Raw genomic sequence first — 6975 nt, forward strand, 5'->3', positions numbered from 1 at the left:
CTAATTGGTTTGGATTCAAACACTTATGCTCAATCCTAGTTCTAGCCCAAATTGGTAAAGCCCAAATAAATAAACCCAAAACAAACCCAAACCCCTTCCACGTGAAACCAAAGATCTCAAATCCCTCCTCTTGTTTCAGCATTTACGTAAAAGAACTACTGTTTCTCTCTTCTCCCTTGTCAGCCGCCACACCACGCCCACTGCTGGACCACCACCTGCACCGTCGACCACCGTCGACCCTCGTGGTAACTCCTTCTTCCTCTCTCTTCTTTCGGTTGTCTTGCCCTGCTCCTCCTCTTCCGTTTTCCTCCTCTCCTTACTTGTTTCTCTTTTTGTTTACGTGCGACAGCCACCAACGCCGCACCACCGCCACGTTGCCGCCCAGCTGAAGGAAATAATGCCCTTGGTCCAAGTATGCATTCTATGTTAAGTCTAATAAGTGCGGTTCAGTATTAAGTAACAAGTTAATAATTCATAGAGATCAAGTGAGTTGAATGCCTAGCTAGAGGCCGCTTCAGTTCAAGTGGAATTAATGATATTAATCCACAACTTACTCTTGACTGAACCCGTAGGGTCACACAAATAGTACGTAAACGGATCAAGTATTTAATGGCATTAAATACTCCATCTATGGATATTCGGAATCGACGGATCTTGGTTTCAGTGGGAGCTGAGATCGTCACAGGCAAGAAATGAATGCTCCGGAAACGATGATATTGCCGGAAACGGAAATATGGATCGTATCGGAAATATAAATATTATCCAAGTCGTAGATGTTGCCGGAAACGGAAACATGGTACGTATCGGAAAATATTATCGGAAATGGAAATATGGCCGGAATCGGAAATATTGCCGGAAACGAAAATATTGTCAGAATCGGAAATATTATCGGAATCGGAAAATAATTCCGGAAACGGAAATATTAAATATTTGTTCGAAACGGAAATTAATTCCGGAATCGGAAATATTAAATATTGTTCGTATCGGAAATGAATTCCGGAATCGGGAAATTAATCGGAAGCGTATCGTACGAATTAGCATCGGACGAGGCCTGCCAGGCGATGGCCCAGCTTCGCGCCACAACGCACCAGCCAAGGCTGCGCCAGGCCCACCGCAAGGCAGGCCCAGCGCACGCCAACGCTGCGGCAGCGTGTGGGCCTCGTGGCAATAGGCTGCGAGCTCGCGGGCTGCGCGCGCACATGGCGCCCCTCGTGGGCTGCTGTGCGTGCGTGTGTGTGTTTGTGTGCTATACGAATCCTAAAGCTATCAGGTTTCGACATATGATTAAATTCCTAAACCTAAAAGGATGAATTAATTAAATAAGAATTCTATTAGGATTCTAGTTTAATTAATTCGTATCCTAATATGATTACAATTCCCTTTCCATACCTCTATAAATAAAGGCCTAGGGTCATTATTTTATATAGAGAGTATTCAAGTATTCAAAGTGATTTTTGAGAGCAAAAATTCAGTCATACAATTGCCTATACTAGCCGAAAATTCTAAGTACCTTAAGGGCGATCCTAGTTGGTCAAGCTTAAGGCGGATCCGGACGTGCTGTGGACTATCTACGGAGGGACGACACTTGGAGTCCTAAAGACTTGTTCTTGTTCGGTTCGGGCGCAGCTAGGGAAGGCACGCAACAAAGTGTATGCATCTAAACTATGCTAAATGATTATGTGTAAATAATATGCTTTCCTGGCTTTATGGTTTTTCCGCATGATTTATGAATTGTCATATGTATAATAACCTAACACCAGCCTGCATCGCTGTGCCGCCGCGTTCCTTGCCCACACCAACCAACGTCTTCCTTCTTCTTTGTATTTCGTTCTCTTTCTTTTTTTTCTGTTTCGTTCATGGGCTCATTCGTGTTTTGTTTATGCCGACAACAACCTCCATTCGCAGCCACCTCGCCTAGCCGCACCACCCTGTCCGCCGGCCAGCACTCCCCTCTCCCTCTTGAATTAGTTATTTTCTTAAACCCTAAGTAACTAATTATTTTAATTAATTATAGTTTTAATTTAAATTACGTTCTTGATATTAAATTTATAATTTTTATGGCTTGAATTTGATTTTCAGATTTGGTGTTGCTAATTATAAACGAATTATTTTTAGTTTTGGTTAATTAAAAATAAGTTAGGGCTTAATCATGTTTTATTAATTCGAATTATGTTTTCGTGAATTAAAGTTATGGTTTTGTGATTAAACTATAAATTTAAGATTATACGAATTTTATAATAAAGTTATTAATTTTCAGATTATCTAATTACATTGAAATATTGGTTTTTGATTGTTTAAAGTATGAAATTCAAGGTTTTTATGATTTTAAATCATGGTAGGTTGAGTATGGATTATTAAATTTGTTGTTTTGAGATACTAGGAGCGTAGATTGACCTTGGTGAAGCTTTTAAATGAATTTATATTGCTGAAAATTTAAAGTACGATGTTTGCAAAAAGTTTCCAACGAATTTCAATCACTAGTTCAATAATTATGATGCTAGGAAATCAAATGTTTAAGTTTTGATATTGGGGAAAGTTCCAAATATGTTTAGGATGCATTTAGAATGCTTTATTATGGTTGCCAATGATTAGAAATTGATTGGGATTACTTGTTGGTTGTTTTAGGCGGAGAATTCTCTTTAGGCGACTTTTGAAAGTGTTAAAGTGGCCTATCAGTTTGTTTACACAAGGTATGTACATACCTGTGTGCTTGGAATGCGTGCTATTTTTTGAAACCATGTTGAAATTGTTGATGAACTTGGTTATGTTGCGATTGTTGATGGACTTGGTTATGTTGATAGTGTTGATGAACTTGATCAGGTTGAAATTGCATGTTTAATACTGTTGGATGGACATATTGAACCTATATTGCATTATGAGAATTATAACATGTTAGTATGGATGATTGATGCAAACATGTTAGTTGGGAACACTAGATTATTCTATATATGTTGGTTTGAATCGATTGATCGTCGTTCCCTTTTTAGCTTTTCACTACTTTATGAGGGCTGTGGACCTTATTTAGTAAGTTGAAACCTTATACCCATATAGAGGGGTTGATCAGTATTAAAGGAAAGGTTGGATTTAATTGGAATGAGTCTTGTTTGATACCTTTGTGATCACTTACTTAATTCCAAGATAAAAACAATTGTGAATAAATGTGGATTGTATGCCTTATGTGATTGTTGAGTCATAATAGGGTGTCAATTTGTAAATCATGTAAAGTGAAACTGAGTAGCAATAGCTTTAGACTGTGCACGTCTAAAGTGACGGACAAACAGGAGTTGGGGTTCATGGTGGTAGCCCATGGCCTTTATCTCGGACTGGATTGATCACCGTGTCCTATTTTTTTCAAACATTCCTCGATATCGCAGGTCACTGAGGTTACGGAGTCGCGCCCGTACCTCGTCTTCCTTAGTGAAGCTTCTAGCTAGAAAACTCGGTCCATTGCCTATTTCAATTAATTAACATTATTGTTATAAAAGTCTAGTCCAGTCTAGCCTAGTCTAGCCAAGTGTGGTCGTCAACTTATCATGTTTTGCCTGCCCTTACTTATGTTTAATAATATGATGTTAGGTTTGTTATTGTTTTAGTATGTAGTACTCATCTTTGCTGATTACGTGTTTTGTTTGTGTGTGTTGATCATGGCTATGCCTTATTGATCCTGTGATGACCCATCTTTGGTGAGCAGTCTCTAAGGATCAATAAGCGTTGCCCATCTACAGGTTTGAAGATGATGCATCATTGGTATCGGGATTAGAGAGCTTGTATTTAGATTTGTTTGGTTAAACGATTTGGTTTGTTAATTTGGACTCTCTTCTTCCTGTATCTCCGCTCTTCCAGCTGTCTTCTGCTTGAACTATCCTATCGGATATGAAATGCCCTTCCTTTTTCCCTTTACAGATCCAAAAACTTCGCGCCTCCGGATCATCCAGCTCGTCCTCGTGGACGGGGGTCCTAAACGAGATCCTTTCTAACGAGACTACTACTGACGACACAAGTAGCACGTCGGCGAATCGGAGGTCTTCGAACCTCGTGCGAATCCAGCCGCGGAAGAGGAGAAATTTGTCGTACTGTTCGTGTTTCCTTATTTCCGTTAATTGGTTTTTTTGGGACATAATATGTAATCGATTATTTATAAACCTAAAAGTTAGTTTTATGTTTTCCGCTGCAAAATTCTGAATAAGCCGTTACGTTTTCACACGGGCGATAATGCCTTGATAATTCTCTACGTTTTATATTAAAAGGTTATTTTAGAAAAGAGAGAATTGTCGGGATGTTACAAAGTGGTATTTTTGAGCTAAAGGTTTTACTGACATTTCGTGTCTACCTTTTAAATTTTTAGGCGCCTAACTAACTAATTAGTTACTCAAAAAGAATTTCATTGAATTAAGCTACTAGTAGTAACTAAATTGAAATATTTCCGTTATTATTTACAAATGTTTGAATTTATTTTAACATTGACTCTTGAATTACGTGCTTTGAAATATGTTCTCGTTTATGTGAATTAAGTGTATTTCGTTTTTTTTTTGAAATTTAAATTAATATTTTCGGAATTATATTTAAAAAAAAAAAAATTATGCTGCTGCTACAGTACCGTAATAAATAAATAAAAAAAATTACTTATTAATTATTTGTCGTTTAATAATTATTCGTTTAATCAAATTAATTCTTATAAATCATTCTTGTTTTATTCTTTTTATGCTTCAATGTTTGATATATTATGATTATTTTGAGAGATGGGTAGCATAGGAAAGGGCATATAGAATAGAAGCATTGTGTCTGCATTATGTCAACATGATTGTACTTTCTCTACCTGCTAACTGTTGTGTCTTTCCTATGCTTTGCGATTGCTATATATTCTTACTTATTGTGTATTGTGGGATCATACGGTAAGTGAGAGTACTAATTACTAACATAGAAACTATGTTTAATTGTTATAGATCACTAATCATGTCTGGCATGGAAGAAAATAGAATAGGGAGCAACTCTAACCCTATTGTTCTGAGCGATGATGAAAATGAAATGGATTACGAGTCTGGCATTAATAGTTACACCAGCTATGAACTTGTTCTGCGTCAAGTTTTAAGAGCAGGAGAGCCTGATAGTGATGATGAAGCCCTTCGTGAGTTTGATCGTGCTAGAGGGCAAACTACGGTCGATATCTATCAAGTTGTTTTGAGACCTGAAAGCGATTCTGAGCCTGAGTTTGAGCCTGAGTTTGAGTTTGAGTTTTAGCCTGAGTTTGAGCCTGAGCCTGAGCCTGAGCCTGAGCCTGAGCCTGAGCCTGAGCCTGAGCCTGAGCCTGAGCCTGAGCCTGAGCCTGAGCCTGAGCCTGAGCCTGAGCCTGAGCCTGAGCCCGAGCCCGAGTCTGAGCCAGAGGAAGATAATCAGCAACTTCAAGGTCCACGAAGATCCTTAAGGCCAAGAAAACAAGCTTATTATTTTGATATGGATGATGATGATGAACTTAAATATGAGTTATTCACCCTAGAAGGTTATAGCAAATCAAAGGAAAAGTCTGATGATGTCTCCCTTTAGCTTTGCTTACATATTTAGTTGTGTGTGAGAAAAATGTTGGACAATTCGCCCAACCATAGTTTATGTTTATATCGTAGAACCATTTTACTTTATTTTGAGAACAGGTGTGTGTTAATATTTAGGATTGTTATATACATTCTTCCGAGGAATAAAAGTTAGATTGTTGACTATCTAAAGGATCAAAGTTTATTACGGGCACGCAAGGGGAATGTTTTCTTCTTTTATTCTACCTTATTATTCGTGATGATTGAAGTTATTCCTTGTTTCTCAGTTGAATGTTCTGCATGCGAATATCATTCGTAAATGATTGTTCATTTTGTGTGAATTTTGGATGTTGGTGTGATATTACATTGCTAGAGGATAATATAAGTAAAGTTTTGAACCTGAATTAGAGTATATTAATTTCAGGTCGCGCTCTAGGATGACCTGTAATAACGACCTAGCTGCTGCTATTCGCCTCTTGGCGGAAAGATTAACCCAGGAAAGAACTGAGCGCCCCGATTCTGTAGGGGACATGTTTGAAAGGCTTGCGAAAGTTAAGCCACCGTACTTTAAAGGGAAAACAGACCCCACCTTCCTTGAAAACTGGATCAGGGAGTTTGAGAAACTAATTGGGGCGGTAAACTGTCCTGAGCATCTGAAAGTAGGCCAAGCTGTCCTCTACCTGAAAGATGAGGCCGACCTTTGGTGGAGGGAAAATGGGGCTAGACTAAGTGCTGCTGAGGGGTTCAATTGGGATTCATTTATTGTTGCTTTGAGGGGGAAGTTTTATCCTCCTTTTATGAGGAAGCAGAAGGCGCAGGAGTTTATCAACCTTAGGATTGGGAATATGACCATTGCTGAATACTATAGTAAGTTTATAGCTTTGTCGAGGTTTGCACCTGAGGTGGTAGCTACTGAGGAGCTAAAGGCTCAGAGGTTTGAGCAGGGGTTAACCGATGAAATCCAACTGGGATTAGGCGGGGAAACCTTTACATCCTTAGACATTGTGTATGGGAGAGCTGCTCATATTTATGGCCTGCAGACCAGGAGAGACAAAAAGAATATTGTTGTTGGGGACAAAAGGAAAGAATTTAATGCTAGGGGCAGTCAGGGGAACTTCAAAAGAAATAGAAATGGAAATGGTAATGGCAATGGTAATGGTAATTTTCAGGGAAGAAATAACCAGGGGAATAACTACAACAACAAAAACCAACCTGAAAGAGTGCATCACTGTAAGATGTTCAACAACAACCACCCTGGGAAGGACTGTAAGGGGGAATTGGTAATTTGCAACTACTGTCGTAAGAAGGGGCATAGAGAGTATGAGTGCTTTACAAAGCAGAAGAGAGAGCATAATGGTAGTGGGAGTAGTAACCAAGGGAAACCAGGGTTTAACCATTCGGGAAACCAAGGTTCGGAGCCTACTGGGGCACCAAATAACCAGGGAAACCA

The sequence above is a fragment of the Spinacia oleracea genome, chromosome 4 (assembly GCF_020520425.1).
Source record: "Spinacia oleracea cultivar Varoflay chromosome 4, BTI_SOV_V1, whole genome shotgun sequence".
Taxonomy (NCBI): Eukaryota; Viridiplantae; Streptophyta; class Magnoliopsida; order Caryophyllales; family Amaranthaceae; genus Spinacia; species Spinacia oleracea.